General features: G+C 36.6%; 1 pseudogene; it reads right to left on the bottom strand.

Moving 5' to 3' along the window:
* Positions 1–22,899: 22,899 nt before the first annotated feature.
* Positions 22,900–24,134, bottom strand: LOC125117319 (developmentally-regulated GTP-binding protein 1-like; annotated as a pseudogene).
* Positions 24,135–26,787: the final 2,653 nt, after the last annotated feature.

Genomic DNA, 26,787 nt, shown 5'->3' with positions numbered 1-26,787 from the left:
AGATATATATATTTAATTTTGTGTTTTTTGTCTATTTTGAAGGCTGCAACTGCGGCATATGGAGATTGCCAGGCTAGGGGTCTAATTGGAACTACAGCTGCCAACCTACGCCAGAGCCACAGAAACGCCAGATCAGAGCTGCGTCTGCGACCTACACCACAGCTCAAAGCAACGCTGGATCCTTAACCCACTGAGCAAAGCCAGGGATCAAACCCGCAACCTCACGGTTTCTAGTCGGATTCATTTCTGCTGTGCCACGATGGGAACTCCTATATTTAATTGTTTAATCTTAATTTTCTTGTTGGTAGACTTATTTAGCAGTTCAATTTTACTCTTTGAATATGCATGAAAGGTAGAAGATACAGCGATAAATCTGAACAACTTAATCCTTACTATCGTAGAAACAACTTTATATAAGTTCTGTATGCATAGCAACCTATCTTTAAGAAACAAAATGGTTTGTAATATATCAATAGACTTTAAAGGGATACCTTAAAATTAAATGATCAACATAAAATTGTTTTAAAATTACATATTATGTAAATTTTTATAATTACTATTATTATTTTAAATAATTTTTTTTTTGTCTTCTTGCCATTTCTTGGGCCACTCCTGCGGCACATGGAGGTTCCCAGGCTAGGGGTCCAACCGGAGCTGCAGCCGTCAGCCCACGCCAGAGTCACAGCAATGCAGGATCCAAGCCACGTCCGCGACCCACACCACAGCCCACGGCAACGCCGGATCGTTAACCCACTGAGCAAGGGCAGGGACCGAACCCGCAACCTCATAGTTCCTAGTCGGATTCGCCAACCACTGTGCCACGACGGGAACTCCTATTTTAAATAATTTTGTTGCAAGTTTTTCTATTAGAAAAAGAAGTTAAGTTTTAAAACTGGCTACCTGTCAGGATTAATTTAAATATCAGGAAGAAAAAAAATAAATGAGAAAACATGAAATGCCAATCTGAGTAAAAGATGGTCAGAAGTGGTCATTTAGTCCTCTTAACTGGACCACTGGAATTGATTTGTTATCTTTGATGTAATTATTTATGCATTAATTCCATCCTAGCCTTTTAAGAGAGCTAATGGCAAACATTTTACGTTCTTGTAATAATCAAATGATTTATTTCCTGCACTTATGCATAAATGTGTTGCATTTATTTACCTGAAATAATACAACTGAGTTTTATATCACTATTTAAAAATGTTTCCAGTTCTGACAGATTTGGCCTATCTTTCTCAATGTCAACTTTAGAAAACTTAAAAACCAATTCAGTTGCATCTGGAGAGCAGGTTTTGGAAAAGTTTACACACTTAGTTCTTCAAAAAATATTCAATGCTCAGTAATAGGGAAACTCTTGATTTTCTTTCAATATGAAACAACTATTGCCAAAGAAAAGAACTGTTCACAAGATTTTGAGCATTTTTTTCCTATATAGTTTTACTGTATTGTTATACTTGCTTGAAAACTTGATAACTTGTTCAGATTTCAGAATCTCATCACTATTTTCTTTCTGGGACTGAAATGCATTTCCATAGCAAATAAAAAAACTTTGTTAAAAGGTTTGTCACCTTTGAGCATGATTCACTGTCATCTTCTCTAAAATCTACAAAAACTCAACATGAAAGACATTATCCTTCTAGGAGATGACACAATTCATACTCAAAATGGCTCGCCTGTACTGTATTTGAAAGCTGTTTATTTTTTTCTATCCTAGAATAAAAATAATTTTGGAGTTCCCGTCGTGGCGCAGTGGTTAACGAATCCGACGAGGAACCATGAGGTTGCGGGTTCGGTCCCTGCCCTTGCTCAGTGGGTTAACCATCCGGCGTTGCCGTGAGCTGTGGTGCAGGTTGCAGACACGGCTCGGATCCCGCGTTGCTGTGGCTCTGGCGTAGGTCAGTGGCTACAGCTCCGATTCGACCCCTAGCCTGGGAACCTCCATATGCCGTGGGAGCGGCCCAAAGAAATAGCAAAAAGACAAAAAAAAAAATGATCTCTTCGAAATGTGAATTTAATCATGTCGCAGCCCTACTTAATACACTTCAGGACGCTTTCATTCCTTCTAGAGTAATAATAATAATAAAAAAAATAATTTAGGTTGGTAGGATTCTTTGTGATCTCTAATATTAATTTAAGCGGTTTTTGCATAAGAAATTTTTCTATATTTTCCAAAGTTCCAAATAACTAAAAATTCTCAAGAGATAAGACACCGTTACAATCACAAAGATCAGTGTATGATAAAGACTAAAGAACAATACAAAGAAATTGAAATTATAATTTTTTCCTCTCAAATGTTTATCCTTTAATGCCTACTGCAGTGCTGCATACACTCACTAGATTAAGTGAATAAACTTTAAATAAAAGTTTGCATTTAATTTTTTATGTGATATGTGATAACACATTGCACTATGTTATCAAATGTCTAGATGATTTTATTACTTTTCCAAGGAGAAGTTTTTCGTGATTAATTTGATTTTACAATACACAGGTTATGAAGTGACCTTACTTGGAAGGTATTAAATAAATAGCTGTGACTGGAAGAAAAGCTAGTCACTTTCCATGAAACATGTTTTAGATAGTCGGAATAGTCTCTTTCAAATTCTAATATTGAATTAACCTATTTCAAAAGTTTTATTGGTACTCTAAAGACTAAATTGAATTAGGAAATATTTCTGCTATCTGAAAGGATCATAATGACAAAAACTTATGATACTATAGACTTTGTATGATATTAATGCTATATTATGATATTAATATATATAATATGATATTAATAATATAGGAAAATATTATAGACAAGAAGGAACCCTTATATTTAACTAGTATTAAAAGAGAAAAATAACCTAAGGGATCTATCAATTATTTTCTATTTGTAGATAAAATGTGTTGGCAAAGTATTTGTTCATTATTATGTCCAATTATATATATATATATATATATATATATATATATATGCTTTATTTCAATGATGTTACATATCCCTATTAACATATCATAGTCATTTAAAATTCCAGAATAAATCTAGTTTTTCAAAAAAAAAGGCTACTAGATTACTTACTTCATAGAACATGATCAAAGCATTTTATACTTTAATAAGATCTTAAAGACAGTATAGCTTAATTCCTATCTTTTTCTCATTTCTTCTATCCACCTTTGCACATTGATAAATTGAGGATGGAAAAAATTATATATTTTGAAGGTCATAGTATGACTACTGACAGATAGGACCAGATCTCCTGACCTCCAACTTTTGGGGTTTCACCCACTGTACCATTCTATTTCTTTCCCAAATTAGGCTCATAAAATATCAGTGACTTAAGGTGAAATCCAAGTCCTCCCAAGCAAAATTTTCCATTAGTTCCCTTTAATCTCTGTATGGATATTAGGACCAGGAAATTTGACTGAGACAAAAAAAGCATTCCCAAAGTTTAAGAGATGTTTAAGACTGTGCATGTACTTAACATAAGGGCCAGGATCATAAATCAAACCTAAGACTCTATATTCAGTGCATTTGTCTCTAGACTGCCAGCTTTTGGTCTAAATGTGCATTCAAGCCAGAGCATGTTGCCATGCTGGGGAAAAGGCAAGGGAGGTTATGGTCAATATGTAAATGAGCACCTGCTGAAGACCACCAGAGCCATCTGCTGCTTAGATTCCCACATGCACTTGCCGACCTCTTAGTGCATCCCCTTAGTTGCTCAGGACGTGAAGGGAGGGGCGCATTCTTTAATTACGGATATTTAGGCATTAGCAACCACTGCAATCCTCTCATAATGAACTTGTCAAAGAAGTGCCTGCGTGATTTAGTGTACTAGTGTCCCAAACTACTTGAAGACTCCAGGTTATTCTTAGGTTGCAACTTACAGAAATACTTTAAGCTGACCCTATAGATTTCCAGAGTCATTCATTCTAGCATTCATTGCAGCAATGGCTATACCTGTGATTTATGATTCTTAGGATCATTTAGAACCTCAACTTTCAAATCAAATCAAATCAATGTACTTGCTAAATATATTTAAAAATATATAAAATAACTAAGTATCTATATATAAAAACATAGAAAAATATATTAAAAATCTATTAAAAGTCCTTTAGCAGATTTTTCAGTGAATATTAACATAAAAATAGAGCACATATGGAAAATTATAAATATGCAGAAAGAAAAATAAAGATGAAAGAATAAAGACACAAATAATCACCACCCAGACACAGCTGTTAATTTTAGGTACACATTTTTCACTATATGTGTATTTGTATAATTTGTATATAATTTTTTTTATGGTAACTCTGTTTAACTTATTAAGGAGCTGACAAACTATATTTTAAAAAATTTTACCTGAGTATATTTGACTTACAAAGTTGTGTTAGTTTTAGGGGTACAGCAAATTAAATTGGTTATACATATATCAAAATATAAATGAGATGAGGTATATATATGTATATATACACACACACATATATTTAAAACTTAGCTAAATAATCTCATGTGCAAATTTTACCATTTAAGAACATATTACTAAAAATAACTTGTTTTTCAATATTATTGTTAACACCATTTAAAATAACTGCACGGTGATTCATTTTATAGATAAATCATGACTGATTTAACCATTCCTATTTGTTTAATATTTAGGTTGCTAACAGTATCTTTGTTCTAATTACTTCTAAGAAACTCATTACGTATAAATCTTGGCATATATATCTAATTATTTCTTTAGGAAAAGTTTTGCAAAGTGGAAATTGCTGGGTTACAGCATGAAGCTTACTCATAAATGATATTTCATGTATGGAAGGACATTTGAGGTGACTTCATCATCCTCTCTCTCAATCACAGTCCCACTCTTGAATATTTACCATGTGGATTTTCTTATTTATTTGGTAGAACAAAATCTTTGGTGTTTACTATTACTATGCACAACTTGCTGATTTAGAGAAATATAACTCATTTTTTAATAATTTCTCATTATTAAAATATACCTGATCATGTCAGTAGTATGTATCCTTATTTTTCATGTAACCTCGTTTTGAAGCCTTAATACTAAATACTTAAATTTCCTTGTGGCTCAAAAAATCTTTAATATTCTAACAGAGAGTCACAAACAAGACAATGATTCTGCCATCTCACTCACGCACTCATGACAAGGACCTTCTTTCAAATCAATTGTTGATGCAACCACTTGCTACCATTCTCCCCATCATTTCTTTCCTCTCTGGCTGTTACCTCTAACCATATGGATAATTCATAGCCATGTGCTCATTAAGAATCTGTGCATAGAGTCACGGTCTTTCTGAATCAGACACTTGAAAAACAGAACTGACTTCTAAAGAAAATTGATGAGAATTAATTCTACTATCAAATAAAGAAGTACTTTACAGGAAAATTAAAGGGATGGTTAAGAAGTGCCTATAGTGAAAACTAGTCATGCTACATGTTACCTGTGGGTGACATAACGTGATGCATCATATACTCATGACCATGTAACACAAACTTTTTAGCTAATGAATTACTCAAAATAGCTGGTAATCCTTTTTAAACTAATGATACAGGATTAGGCAGAAAAGGAGTTCTGGGAATACTGTTTTTCAATATTAAATCATCTTATGCAAATCAGTTCATTCTATTTTTTAACTTTTATGCTTCTAGTTAGGTCTCTTATTCTTCTGTATTAGTATGTTAGGTTAGATATCTATGTTTGTCAATGCTGAGTAATGAATACTTATTAGGGCTTTTTATCAATAATAATATTTTAACAAGCATAACTTTGTTATGCTGCCCTTTCTATATGTGAATCAATAAGGAATGTGAGAAAGGTACAGTAACTGAGGTTCTTAAATGTATAGCTAAATTATGAAAAATAGGTAAGTTAACTCTACATTCTTTAGAGTATTATCTAATCTTAATTGCAAGAAAATTATAACTTTCGAAAGTAATAATTTGAAAGAGTTAAATAGAATTTCAATTTATCTCTTGAGATTTCACCTTTAATCATCATGCTCCTCTAGTTTAAAAAAAAAAAGATTTCTATCTCATACCCACAGTTATATTTGTGATTAATCACTTACAATATTATTTCACTACAAAGAACACTTTTCAAATTATTTTCAGCATTTTCAAAAAGGCTTAAACTTTTAATAAGAGTAGTTTTTGGCTTGATTATCTAGGCTTGTTAACCAACTGTCACTGACAGTGTAATGAAAGGCTTCTGTGGGGCTTGGAGAGGGAGATCATGCTGGCAGAGCAATTTATCGCTTAGGCCTGCAAGCCAAAAGACACTTTGGCTCCCATCAAACCACTTTTGAGAGCTATACTGAAAACAACCAGTTTGCTTAGTGTCACAGGTGTAGAAATCACATCTTTTAATTCTGCAGTTTAATTTTGGTTTTCCTAAATATTTAGCAAAATTTCAGATTTGGTCAAGCTATCTTTTCACTGTGGAGTGATTTTACCTCTTCTTCCTCTGCTAGGAATGGCATGTACCAGCAAAATAATGATGACTTCATTTCTTTCCCTAAAGTATTTTTTCATTAGCTTTATAGCAATAAAAACAAATTTTATTTTCACCTTTTATTGTAAGTACCATTCACACATTTTCAGTTTAGTTCTGGAAACCCACGAGTAACATCTTATTTTCCACATTACTGATTTTTTAATTGTACCAGATTTATGAGAAGATTTTAGAACTAGCAAAACCACTTGTTATAGTTGAGGCCAGCATGCCTTCTACTGAAATCTACTGGGCTTGAAGCATCAGTTATCCAAGATTTTTCTTATGAGCCTCAGCTGTGGGCTCTATACTTTCATATCCCCAAGAGTTGATACAGTCATGGAGAATCACAGAATAACTAAGCTGGAAGGGATTTTTAAAAATCATTTAGTTCCAACCATTTGTGACACATTCCAATGTAATACCTCCTGCCATCAAAACATGGTTCTGAATTCTCCAATTTTGTTGAAGCACTAAGCAACCAAGAAGAATTTATTGAACACACTAGTTATATTTCTGTGGGTCTAATTCTTCTTACTATTCTATACTCTACTTTTGAATGTTTAAAACGCACAACAGCTTCCCTTTGCACTTAGCTTGATATCGAACACTCTTAGCATGGCCTGTGAAGCAGTGTATCATACGGCCGCTATACAATGGTGTGAAAAAGCTGGTTTGTACCAGCTTAAGAGCTATACTTTTAAGAATTTTGTGAGCTGGTTGTTAAATCCAGACATTATTAAAAATTTACAGAGATTATTATATAAACTTATAATTAAATGCATTAGGTTTAAAACAATGGTAGTAAGTACTCAAAACCCATTACATCCTAATTATTAGACTACATTTTACAATTATCTTCAGGTTGTTAATACCTGTTGTGTCTACCTCTTGGAAAATACCATAGAATGGAGTGCTAGTGTATACCCTTGGTCAACTCAGCATTTAGTAATGTAATGTTGGTAGCTTGAAATTGAGAATATTTGCAGTATGGAAAGTGGCAAATGCCAGAAACAAGGACTAATCAGAACTTGAATTACTGTTTTGTTGACTTTTTTTTTGTCTTTTTGCCATTTCTTGGGCCGCTCTCTCAGCATATGGAGGTTCCCAGGCTAGGGGTGCAATCAGAGCTGTAGCGGCCGGCCTATACCAGAGCCACAGCAACGGGGGATCCAAGCCGTGTCTGCAACCTACACCACAGCTCACAGCAATGCCAGATCCTTAACCCACTGAGCAAGGCCGGGGATCAAACCTGCAACATCATGGTTCCTAGTCGGATTTGTTAACCACTGAGCCACGACGGGAACTCCTTGTTGACTGTTTTAACTTAAGAAAATGATAGAAAAATGCTAAGAATAAAATTAACACTTTAATTAATTTAATTAAATTAACAGATTAAAGTGTTATGTATGTAGCCATTACATTGTAAATACAAAAAATTAAGTAAATATACTTCCAATTAAAAAAAAAAACTACTATGTGATACAACAAAGAAGTCTCTCATATTATTGACCAAGTAAGATTGAGACATAGATCTTCATTGTTCCACCTTCCTTTTACTTGTTAACTGACATGAAAATATCAACATTAATGTTGATGCTACATTTGTTCCATCGCAACCATAGGTTAGCTATGAAAGTTAAGGGTTCTCTGAGAGACAACTGACTATACGGAATTTATAGAAGACACTATTTTATTTGTTATTCCTCTTGGTAAATTATGTGCAAATTTGAAACTTTCCCCAAGAGTTAACTCAAAAATCAGGCATAAGAAATCAGGTATAAAAGCACATGTTGCCCTTAGCAACAACACTTAGCTCCTGCCTCCTATTTCCCTCAAACTTTTGGCAAATTAGTGAGAAACTTCTCGAATAGTATTAAGCTTATTTAAGCTTATTTATTGTCCCCTTGGGCTTTCTTACACATTGTTCCCCCAGAAGAAAGTCTCTTCAGTCTTTCATATCTGGCCAACAGTTCTCATTCTTAAAATATCAGCTTACATGAGCATAAAAACATGCTTCATCACTTGCCATCTTAAAACAAAAGCAAAAACAAAATTGTCTCTTTTCCTGCCTGCAAATCCTATTTTGTATTGCAATACTTTTGTGTATCTTTTGACAGCAAGACTTATTAAAGAAAGCTTTCTTTGCTTTCTGCGTGGTCTCATTTTCCCTTCCCACTTCATAGACTCCAGGTGGGCTATCTTCTGATCAACCCAGTGAAATAGTTCTTGCATGTTGCTAATCTCTTGATAACTCTTCTGTCTTTATCTTAACTCCATTTTTCAGCAGCATTAGACACAATTAGCCATTATTTCCTTCCCCACTTCATTTTCTTGACTTTCCTACTACTACACTTTTTCAATGGCTGCTCCCTGTCATATTACTTTTCTAGTTCCTTCTTTTATTCTTAACTTCTGAGAACTTGAGTGCCCCAGGGATCAGAGTTTAGCCTTTTTCCTCTATTCTCCTTACCCTTTCTCAGTAGATCATTTTATCCAATCCTGTGGCTCTACATACCATCTAAATTGTGTTGACTCTCAGTCTTGTACCTTTAAACCTTGAATATCCCTGAACTCCAGATCATATGGTTTTTCTACGGTTTATACATCTAAGAGGCACCTGAAAATTCACACATACAAAACAGAAAAATTGGTCCCACGGTCCTTTCCCCCACCTTGCAAACCTTCTCAAGCCACAGACACAGTGGCAATCTTTGAATTTTACTTTCCCTCGAATTCTGTATGAAAGCTTATCAGTAAAACATGTTAACATTACCAACAAAACTAATCCAAAATTGTAGTAGATTTACTATGTATAAATGACCCCCTAAGTATATCTCCAAAGATGAACTACATGACATTCTTTTCCTCTAGGCCATGAGAAATAAATTGTGAGTGGCATGCCAACATCTTTCAGAGACGTTTAGTAATTTGTTTTCTCTAAGGCAGGGATATTCATAGTCTTACTTGTTGACAGACATAAAAATATCAACCAACAAAATATCAAAGCTACCATAAGTTAGCTCTGAACACAGTTCAGCAAACATCAGCAAAATAGGAATTTTTATCTCCATGAGAGACACTACAGATGAAAAGGGCTCCCTGATTTCCATGAGAATTTCAGTATCACAGGGTTGTGGAGGACAAACAAGAGATAATTAATCAACAGAGGCAAAGCAAGCATGGGTGATCCAAAAGCAAGCTGCACCCATAATGGCAATTAGGACTATCTCATTTACGAACTATTGCAGGTAGCTAATTAATGATGGAATCATGACAAATAAACAGGCAGCTACTTTATAAAGGAGTTGTTGCAGTAATAAGTATGTACTGTGAACTTCCCTCCTAGCTTTTCACACAGGGGCCTGTGGCCATTTACAGGGAAATCCTATGGTGGGGAAAGAAAATTCCTCAGAATTCTTGGTGACTTTGGATACTTGATTTCATCCCAAATGAGCAGGAATGCCACAGAGATTTTCAGTTAGACTAGGAGACTTCAGAGATAAGGTAACAAAGTGAATACTGACCTTAGTCCAAATATAGGTTAAACTTAGAAACCAGAACCCATTTCCCTGCTTTTTTTTTGGGGGCGGGCGGAAGGGGGAGGGGGAATCAGCAGGTTATACATGCACTAAATTTTTCAATTTGAGTCCCAAGGGCAAACAGCACATTCAAATTAGGATACTTCTAGATATCTGAATTTATGTATTTGTTTGTTTTTTATACAATGGGGCGAATTCTAAAGGCATAGGTAGGATGGAAAAAGACCAAAAAGACTAGTGAGGGAAAGTAGGGCTGGCAACAGTGTTGTTATTACCATCTCTAGGCCCAGAGGTGTAAGGGGAGGGAACAATTATCCGAAACTATTTATACATACTCTATAGGCTTCTTTGTGGTTTAATTTGCATTATTTTATTTCTGGTACATAACGCTGAACATTAAAAAGTTTCTAATTTCTTCTTTTGCAAATTATCTTTTAAGTTATTTATATATTCAATATTTTGCTTATGCTGCACACATTTTCCTCCATCCTATTAGCCTCAAATTATTTTTATAATTTTGCCATATGAACATTTAACTTTGTTATTCTAGTTAACATCTTTCCTTGGTATTTTCCTCCTTTATCTTTGGGCCCTGGTAATACTGCTACGACTCTTTGTCCCTCAATCACAAGGGAATAATAATATCTTCCTGCTGTTGCTACATTTTGATTCATATTTATGGCTTTTCAGTTATCCCAGCACAGGAAAAACCAATTCTCTGTACTAAATCTCCCTTTTTGCAATGTCTAGATTTTGGGGGTATTTTTAATTTACTGGAAAGTCTTTGGAATTTATTTCTCTAAATAGTGTAAAAAAGGGATTTAACTTAATCATTTCCTAACAATTTGACTGTTTGTTACAAAAAGTTGTTTGATCATCCAATCTTATACTGAGAATTAGAAACACCGCTTTTAAAAAATGCTAGGGAAATCTGTTCTGTACTTTCCATCTGTTCTATTAGTCTTTCTCTATACGTATGCTCTTCACAGTTTATTATAATTTTATAATATCTGGAAGTTTAAGATTGTTATCATTTGATGTGGTTTTCAAAATTATCTGTGCTATTTTCTTCCATCTATTACTTTATTATATTCTTCCATTATATTATTCTTCCAGAAAAAAAATTACTATAATTTTTGAAGTTTGATAAAGAGTCCTTTGGGATATTTATAGGAACAGCATTATTGTGGAGAGAACTGGCATCTTTATAGTATTCTACTTTCTTTCATTTTTACTTTTATTTTTTATTTTTTGGTCTTTTTGCTATTTCTTGGGCCGCTCCCACGGCATATGGAGGTTCCCAGGCTAGGGGTCCAATCCGAGCTGTAGCCACCAGCCTACACCACAGCCACAGCAACAAGGGATCCAAGCCACGTCTGTGACCTACACCACAGCTCACGGCAACGCCGGATCACTAACCCACTGAGCAAGGGCAGGGATCGAACCCGCAACCTCATGGTTTCTCGTCGGATTCATTAACCACTGTGCCACGACGGGAACTCCCTTTCATTTTTAATATTGTGATAATTGTGATAATTTCTGATGTACAATGAAGTGATTTCTGCTGTACAACAAAGTGATTATACATAATCACATATCCATTCTTTTTCAGATTCTTTCCCCACATAGATTATCACAGAATATTGGGTAGAGATCCTTGTGCTGTACAGCAGGTACCCATTGGCCAGTCATTCCATATACCAGAGTGTGCATATGCCAATCCCACACCCCCAGTCCGTGCCCCGCAACTGTCCCCTTTGGTAACCATAAGTTTGTTTTCAAAGTCTCTGAGTCTGTTTCTATTCTGCAAATAGGTTAATTTGTATCTTTTTAAAAGAGTCCACATATAAGTGATATATCATGTGATGTTTTCTTTCACTGTCTAACTTAGTATGATAATTTCTAGGTCTATCTGTGTTGCTGCATACGGCATTATTTCATTCTTTTTTATGGCTGAGTAATATTCCCTTGTATGTACACACCAAGTCTCCTTTATCCATTCTAATATCCTACTTTTGTAGCTAGGAACATGAAATGCTTTTTGAGTTTTGTTTTAGATATTTAGCAAATTAAAAAAATTTTATTATGTAGGTTTTCCAGTTATTCCTATTTATTATTTTTTGCTAAAAACCTAGATATTTTATAATATTTTCTATAATAATTAATATTTTAGGAAACTGCTATATTAAATGTATTTTATTTAAAATTCAATACAAAAATGTACTGAAAATAGCAAATATATCCATCAGCAAAATTCAATAATGACAAAGATTTTATCACATTTGCCTTATCTATCCCTTTTGTTGTTGCTATTATACATTTTCAAATTTCCATGACTCACTAAAACGTCTTTATACTGTTTTGTTTCAATTAACATCAACAAATTAGTGTTGCTTTTTAAGACTCTTGAAAAATCCAGATTAGTTCTTCTCACTGCCCTATTCCCTCCAACTCCCACCCCACCATTTTTCTCCCTTTATACCACTGGCTTGTCCTAAAAAAATGGAATTTTTATTTGCTTCTTTGTGGTTCGTTTAACTTGTTCTTTGTCCGATAATTTCCTGTAATTGGGAGTTGGCTCTAAAAACTTGATTAGATTTAGGATCAACTATTTAGGCAGGAATATTTCTTAGATATTGATGTAAAATGGATTTAACCATACAATTATGGCATGAATATACTCTTAAAAATGAGAAAAAATGGAAATGTTATTACTTACTTGGTCATATACCTATTTCCCAGATACAGTGAATGTTATGAACACACTTGTTGTGCTGCACTAGAGAAAATATATAGTCATTTATTTAATGCATGTTTATAATAAGGGATTTGTACCTTATCATTTTCTCGTGCTCTCTTCACAATATACATTGGGTTAAGTCCATGCTCTATGCAGAGCTAATTCAATTCATTTTTTAAACTGTTACATATATCACATTTAATTTAGCACTTCTCTATCAGTGAAACTTTCAGTAAAATTGTTTTTCCCCCTATGCTGCAATAAACATCTCATTATGTGGATGCAAAAGTGTTTTATTAATATAAATACCTAAAAGTTTAACTGACTCATCATGGAATATGTACGTTTTGGTCATAATAGACATTGCTAAAATGCACTGCAAAGTTGCTTTCTTATAACTCTCCACTCCTACCATCAGAGTATTCATTTCTTTCTAACCTTTCCAGTGCTTGTCAATATCATTATTATCATTATTATTTTAATGTGCATTTCTGAGATTTGGAAATTACTACAGAGATCAAATATCTTTTCATAGTCATTAATCATGTAACTTTTAAGAACAAATACACGGTCAATGTTTATAAATGTTCTATGTGTACATGTGAATCCTGCTTTTACTTGCAGATTTCCACATTTATATTTTTTGTTATTCATATTACACAAGAAATCCATGTCCTCATTTAGTTTTATTTACTTGGTTTGTTCATTTTTGAGCAGTGTGTTAAATTTTCCCATTGTGATTGTGGGGTTTTTAATTTCTGTCTGTAGTGCTGCCATTTCTTCTCTTATGCTCTTGAAGCTAGGTTGTTAAGTATATCCACATTTGTAACTATTATATTCTTTTGGTGTATTAATTGCTATATTAACATGAATGTATTTTATTTCTTTTAATGTGTTTCACTTTTATTTATTTTTTGTCTTTTTTTTTTTTGCTATTTCATTGGGCCGCTCCCGCGGCATATGGAGGTTCCCAGGCTAGGGGTCGAATCGGAGCTGTAGCCACTGGCCTACGCCAGAGCCACAGCAACGTGGGATCCGAGCTGCGTCTGCAACCTACACCACAGCTCACGGCAACGCCGGATGGTTAACCCACTGAGCAAGGGCAGGGACCGAACCCGCAACCTCATGGTTCCTAGTCGGATTCGTTAACCACTGCGCCACGACGGGAACTCCGTCTTTCACTTTTAATTCAATTTTTTCTGATGTAAATATTGTGAAAAAGCAGAAGAGATACTGCCTTTTACTATTTTTTCTAACCTGGAATATCTTTTATTTAAAAATGCTATATACATATATTTTTTTTCTTTTTTGGCCACTCCCATGGCATATGGAAGTTCCCAGGCCAGGGATCGAATCTGAGCTGCAGCTGTGACCTATATGACAGCTGTGGCCACGCCAGATTCTTAACCCAGTGCACCGGGCAGGGGATCGAACCAGTGCCACCACACAGACAACGCCAGATCCTTAACCTGCTGTACTACAGCAGGAACATACTATATGTTTTTAAAGGCTTTATTGTTTTTGAGCAGTTTTAGATACACAATAAATTTGAGAGGAAGGTATAGAGGCTTTCATCTGTGCCTTGCTCTCACACACGCATATTCCTCCCATTCTCAACATCCCCACCAGACGAGGACACTTATTACAACTGATGAACCTACAATGACACATCATCACCCAAAGTCCATAATGTATTTACATTATCACTCAGTCATGGTATCACACATAGGTTTGGACAAATGTATAATGACATGTATTCATCACTGTAGTAACATATTTTAAATACACAGAAAATTTTATTTTCAAGTATGCCTGAGCCGGCTCTATCAATTCTAAACACTGTATTCCTTTTTTTTTTTTTTTTTTGGGAGGCCACAACTTGTGGCATATGGGAGTTCCTGGGCTCGGGATTGAATCAGGGCTGCAGCTGCCGGCCTGAGCCACAGCCACAGCAACGTGGGATCTGAGCCACGGCTGCAACCTATACCACAGCTTACAGCAACACTGGATCCTTAATCCAGTGAGTGAGGCCAGGGATCAAACTTGAGTCCTTATGGACACTAGTTGGGTTTGTTACCGCTGAGCCACAATAGAAACTCCCATTCCTCTATTCTTGATTTTTAAAATCTTTAATGAAATAACAGACTATTGAAACCTCCTGAAGACCGTTTGTCAATCACATTTTCCTTCCTCCCCTTCTCCCAGAAATAGCAAGTCACTTGAATTTTTTCTCAACCCTATGCAAAATTCATACCATCACTTTGCATGTACTTATTTATGACAAATATACCACCATATGCGTTTTCACAATTTTTGTGTCATCATACTGTATGTGTCATTGTGTAATTTCTTTGTGTCATTCCTCTTTTTTTTTTTTGTTTCAAAAGCTGTATTTGCATTTAATGGATATTATGTCGTCATTTTTGTCTGTGAATAGCTAAACATTTTTATTTTTAAAGTTTGGATTTTCCAATAAAATATATAGTAAATCAATGCTTTGATTTTTACTCTGATGGCTGGCTTTCTTCACAAATATTCTAAGTGTTGTATGCTGACATATTTGATTATATTTTAAGCCTTTTCTCTCCTTTCCCCCCTTTCTCAACCTACCACCCTATGACCCTCTCATTCCTTTTCCTCTCTTTTATGCTTTTCCTTTTAGAGAATTGTCATTACCTTTATGTGAATCTTCGCTTCAGACCAGAGCCTACTAACGTGTCACAACAACATTTCAACCCACCCCACCCCATTGCAATGATGCATCAGTTATTACTGCTTCTGGCTTTTGTAACAGAATCAGTGAGAAGAGTAAAGGTGACTGGATCATGCCAGCTGAAATGGTTTAATCAAATAAAGATCATTTTTTTTTCTCACAGAATAGAGAGTCTGAATGCAGGCTATCCATGAAATCATACATGTATAAGCTTCTTTCATCATTGGCATATGATTTTCATCCTCAAGGACCTCATGCATTTTTGATATTAAGGATGAAAGGGAAGTAAAAACAGCAAAGGTCAGGGAAGCATATCAACTATACTTACACCTGTCTATGAATTGCTAGAAATTCCACTAAACACTTTCTACTTATCTTCTTGACCAGTTATATATGTGACGACTTCCAAGGCAGTCTGAGAAGGCAAGTGATTTCAACTGGAGAGTTTTTATTTTTTTATTTTATTTTATTTTATTTTAATTTTTATTTTTATTTTTTTTGTCTTTTTGCTATTTCTTGGGCCGCTCCCGCGGCATATGGAGGTTCCCAGGCTAGGGGTCGAATCGGAGCTGTAGCCACCGGCCTACGCCAGAGCCACAACAACGCAGGATCCGAGCCGCGTCTGCAACCTACACCACAGCTCACAGCAACACCGGATCGTTAACCCACTGAGCAAGGGCAGGGACTGAACCCGCAACCTCATGGTTCCTAGTCGGATTCGTTAACCACTGCGCCACGACGGGAACTCCTGGAGAGTTTTTAGCTGAGGAAAATTGGGGATGTCTAAGTAAGAAAGATGGTGAAAAGGGATGCTAGATGGGAAGCTAGAAGTGATGTGACAAAGATATTGGAGTTACTGCAGATTCATCCTCGCAGCTTGGCTTTAGAATCTGGTCACATGGCTACATCTCCAACCTCTCACCTCTTCTAGGCTGACAGCTTTGAGCTAAGAATGATTTTTACCCTTTTAAACAGTTGCTCAAAAAGAGAAGAAAGAAGATATGTGACAGAGACCCATAAAGCCTAAGAGATTTACTATTTGGCTTTTTGTAAGGAATTTTGTGACCCTCCCTTAAAGGTCCAGACTCAAGTTCTAGCAGGCTTTCCCTTCAACTCCCATTTTTCTTCAATATAAAAATGTTCCTAACTCTAGCTACCAGATATTGTGCAACATTTTAATTTCCCCATACTTCCACAGGGGTTGTTTTCTACTCTCACCTGCTTTAGCTTGGATACCCAGCATCCCTGCAACTTCAACCCAGTGAATACTTTGTGTTTATGTTTCATTTCTGAAACATTTAACACACATATATTTTTATGACTATATATTTACGTATATACATGTTCATGGCTATATGTTTACCCATATATGTTCATCACAGTGACATTGGCTAAAATTTTCATTTTACTCTTTTCATGTTTCCTCTCCTTCTGTTGCTGTATCTTCAGTTTTTGTCATGCAAAATACTAATGTAATATGACAGTCTGTGTTTATAATAGGTAAATCACACTCATCTGCTTTTTAACATTTTCTGTTTTCTGTGATTTCCCCTCTTTTCTTGATTTTTTTGATTGTAACATTTTTATATCCCATTTTTCTTCAATATAAAAATGTTCCTAACACCATTATTTTAATCATTGTACTTTCATTTTCTAGCACTTAAATTATTACTAGGAATTATTATTTATTTCTTTAATATTTTCATTTCTTCATTCTTCCTACTCCTTCATTTTTGGTGTTATAATTATATTTTTCATATTCCCTAATACCTATTTTGTTCAATTCATCCCTTAATATTTTATGCTAAACTGAAGAAGAAATTGTTGGCTCAATAATACTCCTCGTCATTTCACTTTTCAAGTAATGAGGATAAATCAATTGCTCCTGACACAGTGAATGACTCATGTCCCAGCTCTGAACCAATCACATACAGCATTTTTCTGGCAGCAGGAACTGCTTTAAGTGGTCCAGCAACATGAGCTCAAGCCTATGGTTCACTGGGGGTGGCAAGTGCTCTCCCCAGGTGGACGTAAATGAGGAAGTGTAAAGCTCAAGTGCTATCTACAAGACATCCCACGATTAAGGGTGAATCAGTCTTAGAACAAAACTGACATTGTGGATGGCAGTATAGAGAAAGAGAGAGAGATAACAACAACAACAACAGGGCAAACTAATTGTGAATTCTCTGCCTCTGGATTTCATGTGAATTGATTATATCCTCACTGCTTACGAGTGAGTCATGGACCTCCAGCATTAGTATTGTCTGGAAGTTTGTTAGAAATGAAGAATCTTAGGCTCTGTCCCAGACCAACTAAATCACAATCTACATTTTATCAGAATCCCCAAGAGATGAGTGTAGATATTAAAATTAGAGAAGCATTATCCATTGCAGTGGCTCTCCACATGTGGTTCATGGATCCTTGGGAGTTTCCATGGCCTTTTTCTTTCTTCCTTTCTTCCTTCCTCTCTTCCCTCCTTCCCTCCCTCCCTCCCTCCCTTCCTTCCTTCCTTCCTTCCTTCCTTTCTTCCTTCCTTCCTTCCTTCCTTCTTTCTCTTTTTAGGGTCACACCTGCGGCATATGGAAGTTCCTAGGCTAGAGGTAGAATTAGAGCGACAGCTGCCGGCCACAGCCACACCACAGCAATTCGGGATCCGAGCCGCGTCTGCCACCTATACCACAGCTCACAGGCAATGCCAGATCCCTGATTCATTAAACGAGGCCAGGGATTGAACCGGCATCTTCATGGATACTAGTCAGATTCCTTTCCACTGAGCCACGACGTGAACTTCCTCCATGACATTTCTATGGAGTCTGTGAGGTCAAACCTGTTTTAATTATACCTGTCTTACTGTAACAAGACATTATTTTCCGTATCTATTATACCCCGTACCACAATAATACAGTCTTCACATTCTTAGTGAGGAATAAGCCTGAAAGCAGAGCACAGAATGGTATTGATGTGGAAGTCTTTTCTCTTCTTTCTCTGTAACAGACTGTTGTTTTGATTTTCAGCATCGTTTTCTCTTTCTTTTTAGATGTCGACTTGATTATATTTGCAAGAGCCCACTCTCAGTCTGTGTGGTTTAGGTGTGGATGACCTCTTGCTCTTACTGCTCTCTCTCCAGGCCCACAGATATAACCTAAGTCTGGCCAATTAATTCATTTAATTCTCTTGGCCACAGTGATTGATTCAGAAGTTGGCATATGACCCATGTTAGTGCCTTCAGAAGAAATACTGACAGTTGTTTTTTCTGGAAAATCCTGGGAACAAGAAGCTCTCTTTTACACTGTTTTCTTTTAAAAAAGATGATAAAAGCTAGCGTTGCCAGGAAATCCCCCTGGAGATGGCTTCCCTGTTATAGCTACATGTAGAATTTAGGACTGAAATAATTTTCTCAGAATCCTGAAGTATATGCTCTGTTACTGCAGGCTGGGTATTTTGTGAAACAAAGGCAAGGTACGACATTAACTAAAACTTTGAAAATTACCAGTTCACATCCACTTCCTTTCAGAAACTGGTATTATTATTAATCTTAGTAATTGAGGATATCGAGCCATTATTTTTTCCCTTTATTTTCACAAGTATTTGAGAAAAGTTTGAGTAGGCTTCATGAATATAGATAAACAGATATATTTTTGAACTGAAGGTTCTAGGGACTCACTCTTATTTATCTTTCAAACTCAGTAACTAGCACACTGCCTGCTTCATAGTCATTGCCAAAATGAATAAGGAATTTTGGATACTGGGATTATAACTTAAAATCTTTTATTTACTACATTGAACTTGCATGTTACTAATTTCATAAGGAGTTGAGAATATATTTTCAAGGTTGACATCATGTTATCTACAAGGATCCCCAATTATAACTAGACTTTTAAAGCTTCAAAGAATATTATGAAAAAATAGGAAAGATTTTCCTTTAATTTCATGAATATTTATCATTTACCTAATGTGCTTGGCCTTATGCTGGGTGAATAAGATACAATTCACAAGGTCTATACTCAAAAGAAATCCTATTTAACAGGTAAGATGGACATAAGCATACTTTTATCTCTGTCGTGAGAGCAGCAGATATAAAACATGGAGGGAGTGAGGAGTGATTATCTGTGAAGATCAGAGATGTGTAATTGAACATTGTGACAAGTGGAGATGGAGGATATTACAGGAAAAATTAAAACATGTTTAAAAATACACCAGTATCTGATGTACTGATCCTTAGGGGGAACCATAAACTATTTAGAATTGTTTAAAATATGAATGGTAGGAAATGAGTCTCAAGAGAAATGCTGAGGGCTTATCAAGAAGGACCTTGTGTGCCATATCAAGACACTTTGACTTTACTCAGCTGACCAGTGTTACTTACTTAAAAAAAATCCACTTGAAAAACATACTAATTCTTCCTAAAACAATTTGTGATTATAGTAGATGTGCATTCTTCCTGTGAAAACCACCTCTACAGACAAAGTGGATCCTTCAAAATATCTTGCAGAGGACAAGGAAGCATTCTGAAAACAATGGGGATGTGAACTGGATGACAGACGTGAAAACTAGACTTAAGGTGGCAACTGTGAGAATGAGGACGTGGACATGTTTGAGTGACTTGAGAGGTGGTAGGACCAACAGGATTTCTATATAAATCAGGGCTTTGTTCTAACTTATTTACTTGTATTTAAGTCAGATGAAGAAAGCTTTAAAAACAATGATCTCTGAAGGGCCCATGGATATAATCAGAGGAATTTATATTTAGTATATATTATTTATATTTGGTAGTATATGTTATTTACAAATATAAAGGTTATTTATAGCCCCTTTAGAGAAAGATATTTATAAACATATTAAATAAAAGGAAAGGGGATACTGTTTCATAAACTGAAATTATTAATTTATAGTTTAAGTTTTCTTTTTCTGTTTTTAGGGCCACACCTGCAGCATATGGAAGTTCTCGGGCTAGGGGTTCAGTTAGAGCTGCAGCTGCCAGCCTACACCACAGCCATGGCAACAGCCACAGCCATGTCAGATCCAAGCCGCATCTGCCACCTACACCACAGTTTGCAGCAATGCCAATCCCTAACCCACTGAACGAGGCCAGAGATCAAACCCACATCCTCATGGATACTAGTAGGATTCTTAACCCGTTGAGCCACAATGGAACTCTTATAGCTTAAGATTTTGACAGAAGATGCCTGCTTACTCCACTTTGGATTTGATGTCATATTTATGCACAGTTTTAGACTCCCTGAAATAGTCTAAGATCTGTTGGTGCCAATTTTATACAGATAATATTAAATTAGTGTCAGTGCTTTAAAAGACTTTTTAGAACTTGACAGAGACTATTTCCTAATTTTATTCTGTGCTTATAATTTACTTTTTTCTTTATCTATCTTGTAATTTTTGCACTAGTGATTTTATAACTATTAGTTGGTTTGAGCAGTACGTCGTAATTTCTTTCACATCATTGCATACCTAGAAAATGATATATATATATACAATCCCTAAAAGGCAACAGACGAGGCTGCTTGCTTTAGGAGACCACAAGCTAGCTGCCCTAGCCTACCAGAGCATTTTTCAGACTACTCTAAAGCTGCTGGGATTTGCTATCTCCTCACACTCGCACAGTTCACACTGGTTGGAATACTCTGAGTTAGGAATGGAACTTAAAGAGGTCATGATTATGGGATAGACACATGCATTGTTTAGTGAGTATTGTGGTAGTATTTGATATACTATATAGCAAAAATGCTAACTGGCTCAAGCAACCATTGCTTGTGGTCCCACAGGGATTTTGCAACAACGTGGTATGCATAACTCAGGACAACCTGCAATCATTATACAGAACATGACTGAAAGCACATGTTTTATTGATGAAGACTCAGGAGTCTTTGACAGGATATTATAAATACCCAATTCTTTCATTTCATAAATGAGAACACTTGAGACTAAAGAAATTATGCATCTTGACTATAAATTAAATGACTTGAATAGAAGTTAAATGACTGGACTCAGGCTTTATGAGGTTGGGGACATTTTGTTAATTGCTATATCTCATTGCTTGGCAGAGTGGATGAATAAATGAATGAATGAATGAATGGGCCAGGGTCACACAGGTAATAGCAGAGACAAAATAAGAATTACAATCAACCGTCTCCCAGCTCAATGATTTGATCCACTGTGTATAAGACTATATGTCACTTATCAATGTTCTATGAATAATTCATCATGTGGCACAAGGCACGAAAGGTCACAGACACATTCTAGAATTGAATATTTTAAGCATTTACCTTTTTTCTGTTTTGTAGCAGTTCCTACTGATCATATTCATAAATAGAACAGGAAATATTTTGGTCGCCATAAAGCTTATATTTATATTAATACATCTCTGCAAATACAGGTATTGTTAAAAATAACAACAGCAACATAGGATCCCAGCTGCGACTAAAACCTACACCACAGCTTGTGGCAACACTGGATCCTTAACCCACTGAGCAGGGCCAGGGATCAAACCTGCATGCTTATGGATATTAATTGGATTCATTTCTGTTGAGCCACAATAGGAACTCCACAATGCCCATCCTAAATGAGCTTTCATAAATTTTTTTTCTTTGGCAGTTTTAATATTTTATCTTTCTCTTCAATAATAGAATATATTCAGATTTGTCTTTTTTTTTTGTCTTTTTGCCATTTCTTGGGCTGCTCCCGTGGCATATGGAGGTTCCCAGGCTAGGGGTCTAATTGGAGCTGTAGCAGCCAGCCTACGCCAGAGCCACAGCAAAGCAGGATCCGAGCCACATCTGCAACCTACACCACAGCTCACAGCAACACCGATCCTCAACCCACTGAGTAAGGCCAGGGATCGAACCCGCAACCTCATGGTTCCTAGTCAGATTCGTTAACCACTGAGCCACGACAGGAACTCCTAGATTTGTCTTTTTTTTCCCATTAATTAGATGACGGAAGATGAAAGTTTAAATAAGTAATTACTGATGTGTCCTATATGCAAGCATTAAAATCAGAGAAAGCACTGTTACTGAAAGGTTATGTCACTCAAGAATTCATTAAACATTTATTAGTCTCACCTCAGGTAAAGGTGTTCTTGTTTACATATTTGCAGATTTGCATATTCATGCCCTGAACAAGATTTCAAAAATGTTTATGATCCTACGACCACCTTAATGATGAATTCCCAGATATATATTTATGAAATACTACTGAATATGGTCATTATTTAAAAAATTCCTACCTGTTCCTTTATGCAGTTCCATGTACAAGGTGACATGAAGATAAGTGATGTTCCAGTTCGGGTGCCTCCATTTCTCTCCAATGGCCTGATCCAAAGCCAGAGGGGCTTGATGGAGGATGCTTGCTCAAGGGGAAACCTGCTGCGGTTGACCCAGCAGATGGGGAAAGGGGACGGTTTCAGCAGGTGAATGACATCCTCGTCCCCCAACATAAGGCCACCAACTGTTTTTTGGTATGTTTCACTGAGAAACCCAAGACCAGAGTGTATTTAAATTCTTTGATAAGATTTTTGTGAATTTTCAGCAGAAATCCTCCACCATGGTCCAGGGGTAAGGCAGCACCACACCGGGGATGTACACTGTGGGAACTGGCCTTTGGGTCTGGTGTTAAGTCCTAACCAGTTTCAGATACTCCCAGGCATTTTCCAACAAGTCATCAAAATTCCAGCAGTGATGGGCACAGATGGGTACAGTGAGGAATTTTACAGATGATATACAATTTCTAAGCAGTTATGTGAACAATCTTATTTAACTAACACATAGATACAGGGGATGTAAACTGTTTCCTTCCGTCGATTCAGCGAAGCCATCTTCTGTGACATCGGGACACCGTCACATCGGCATTACAAATTTCTTACTCAGTTAGAAAGCTCTTCGGTTTCAGCATCCAGCTCACTCTGATGGCAGCGGCGTTGAAATGAAAGTTTCCCTTATCCTTCTTTTTAAAGCTAGTAACAGAGGGTTTGTTGTTCAAGCCAGTACCAAAGCCTCCCAGATTGTTTTCAATTATCTTCCTAGCTCTCAAAGGTTTCAGGACATTCAGAAAAATCAGGAGCAAGCTACACACGTTCGGGCCACTGAAATATCTTGATGGCGTCCAACTTTCCCATCTTTGGCACCCTCAATAAGACCTGGGAGATCCAGGAGCTGGATCTTGGCACCTTTGCATTTGAGGACACCAGGTAAAGTGGTCAGAGTAGTAAATTCAGGCTGCCACCTGGAAGTACACACTGGCCAAGTTTCTGAGCTGGGTTGACTTCCCCAGAAATAGAAAAACCCCAAATCCAATTCAAGCATCACCTGTCCTGGCCACATCAAAACGTTCTGGCGCACCAACTCTACCACCTTTTGGAGTAATGAGTTCTCCGTGAACCTTAGCAGAGCGAGCCGTAAGCAGCCCTAAGTGCTGTGCCGTGGTCTCTTTTTCAGTCCGAGCCATAGCGGCTTTGATCTCTGAGGTCTTGACTAAGGTGCTGCTCGCGGTGGTATGTCCCCAGGGGTGCAGTGGCTTCCGCACTAACTGCCTCGGCCACACAGCCGGCAGCCAACATGCCACAGCAGGTATGAGTTAAGAGTGCTCAGCCACGCTACTTCCTGCTTCTCCTGAGTTCAGCGTGAGACTCACCAACCCATCGCGAGACAATACAGCGCAGAGCGATCTCCCGTCACTCAGCCAACACTCCCACCCGCATTTTTTAGGGAAAATTTTCTGTCATCTGCCATTTCGTTTTGTCGGCGTGGACTGCATCATTCAGTACAGACCTCTATTCTGGTTCTTATGAGCACGCAGGGCAGGTATGTATTGTCAAAAGACAAATTCTGCACACTGAGTAAAACAAAGCAGAAAGATGAGTTTATTTGCAAGGCTTCCCACCTGGAAAACTGGGAAACGCCAAGACTACAGGAGCAATGCGTTCCCTGTTGCTTGCAAGGTAAAGGGTTTTTCTGGAGTAAATGCGGAAGTTATTTGTCATTTTCAGCTGGTTGGTTGCCTGGTGGTCTTCCTTATTTGGGTCAGGGTAGCTGAGTTAGGAGCAAGGAAGACCAAAGAGGCTTGGCGTTTGTGGATTGGCTAGCATCCTCTGCTCATTTCTGAGAAGAGCTGTAAGTTCCTAAAGCTAATGCTAGGTGAGTTTAATTTCGTATTTTTGTTAATATGCCTGCTGTAGCCATCTGCATTTTGGCCTCGACTCCGTTACTGTTTTGATTCTACAGTATACATATGTGTATAGACACATAGGCACAAGACAAAAATTCTGGTGGGCTGGGGAGGTCAAGCTCTTTTACAAGAGGGCATTAGAATGAGGTTGATTCCAGAGGATGGATGGCTTTTGAGTCTGTGGCCCCACCCTGATGGGAAGCCAGGTCTATCCACTCCCTGTTGGAGTTGACCACATGGGGGCCTGAAGGACTGGGCGGTGAAAGGAGTGAGGGTGGACAGAGCAACTTTCATACCCCTTATATGGGTATCGGAAATGGGTAATTGCAGGAAATTGAATGAAAACAATTGTGTGTATGCACATATGTGATTTTTGGGTTTTTTTTTTGGTAGAGAATCTGAACCTTCCATCAGATTCTCAAATGGCTTTAAGAAACAAGAAACGTTACATATCATTGTTCATAAAGCAGTGGTATCTAGAATAGTGTAATAATACATTGATAAATAGAATAGCTTGATCGACAAATATGTTAGAATAGACAGTATGATAAAAATAAACTAGAAACTAGTATATTTATTTGGTATATGAAAAATAAATAATAGGAGAAATGATGAATTTTAAAATAGTTTTCAGGAGATAATTATTTAGATAAAAATGTATTTTTCTACTTCTTCCGATACACCAAAATTCCAGATTTATTAAGGATTTAATATAAAAATCCTTAGGTCACCTAATAGCCCCAGTTAAGATTGCTGCCGACAGCTAGCATCTACTAGTTATATAAGGGAATGAGATTTCAGATGGTTTCAGCCTCTAGCCTTTGAGCCAAAAGAGCTGATTCTAACTAGAACAGACAAGTTGAGATCTTCCAAATTGCAGATTTGTGAGCAAAATAAATATTGTTGTTTTAAGTCACTGCATTTTGAAATGATTTGTTACAGAGCCGTAGATCTTGGAACAAAGTAACATCTAAAACTGGAATAGTGTGAATCCATTTCAAAGAAAAGTATTGAATATACAGGTATCTTAACATTTTTAAAGGCATTCACAAAGTGCAACTTAAAGAAATGGTAGATCATAAGAGTATTTATAATCACATTTTGTGTTTGTATACAAAAATTCACATAAAGATCCAATAGCCAGCATATGTGTGCATAGAAAAGACAATTGGGAAAATATTTGCCAAAATGTAAATGGCAGTTGTCTTTAATGTTTGGGATAAAGTGATGACTTAATTTATATTCTTGCTCATCTTGCTGGGTTTTCTAATTTTTCAACAAGTGGACATGGATCATTTGTTCAACAGGGATGAAATGAATTTGGACTTAATAATCAACTAGTGTAGTACAAAATGTTGAGGAACCTGGCTTAATAGATGTTCATAAGAAAACGACAGGTGTCTTAGTTGATTACAAGTTCAAAATCAGCCAACAGTGTGTTGTAGCTGCCAAAATGTTAATGCAAACTTATGTAGCATTTATAAAATTCTAGAGTCCAAAGAACTGGAGGTAATAGTCCTACTTACTATATGACACACTGAATAGATTACACTTTGAGGTACCACAGTTTTATTTATTTTAATTTAATTTTTTGGCTTTTTAGGGCCGAACCCAGGGCATATGGAGGTTCCCAGGCTAGGGGTTGAATCGCTACAGATGCCGGCCTATACCACAGCCACAGCAACGTGGGTTCTGAGCTGTGTCTGCCATCTACACCTCAGCTCATGGCAACATAGGATCATCAACCCACTGAGCCAGGCCAGAGATCAAACCTGCATCCTCATGGATCCTAGTTGGGTTTGTTAGCTGCTGAGCCATGAAAGGAACTCCCTAAGTTACCACAGTTTTAAGAAAAATAGCAACTGGATTTTTTCTGGAAGAGACTGACCCAGATGGTGGTAAGGTCTGAAGCAGCATTCTGAAGGGACAGCAGAAAGAACAGGAAATTCTGTTGTGTTAGAAAAAACATAACACATACAGGTACGGAGAAGGAGAGTTAGACTTCATCTGGACAATTTTTGAGAGCAAGAATTAAGCAATAAATGGAAAACTTTGAAGAGACAGATTTGGCTCCACTGAAGACAGTACTTCCAATTAGATTGAACTCTTCAAAAATGGCAAGAATGG

The sequence above is a fragment of the Phacochoerus africanus genome, chromosome 16, assembly GCF_016906955.1.
Source record: "Phacochoerus africanus isolate WHEZ1 chromosome 16, ROS_Pafr_v1, whole genome shotgun sequence".
Lineage (NCBI taxonomy): Eukaryota > Metazoa > Chordata > Mammalia > Artiodactyla > Suidae > Phacochoerus > Phacochoerus africanus.
This window is presented reverse-complemented; position numbering and strand designations above follow the sequence as displayed.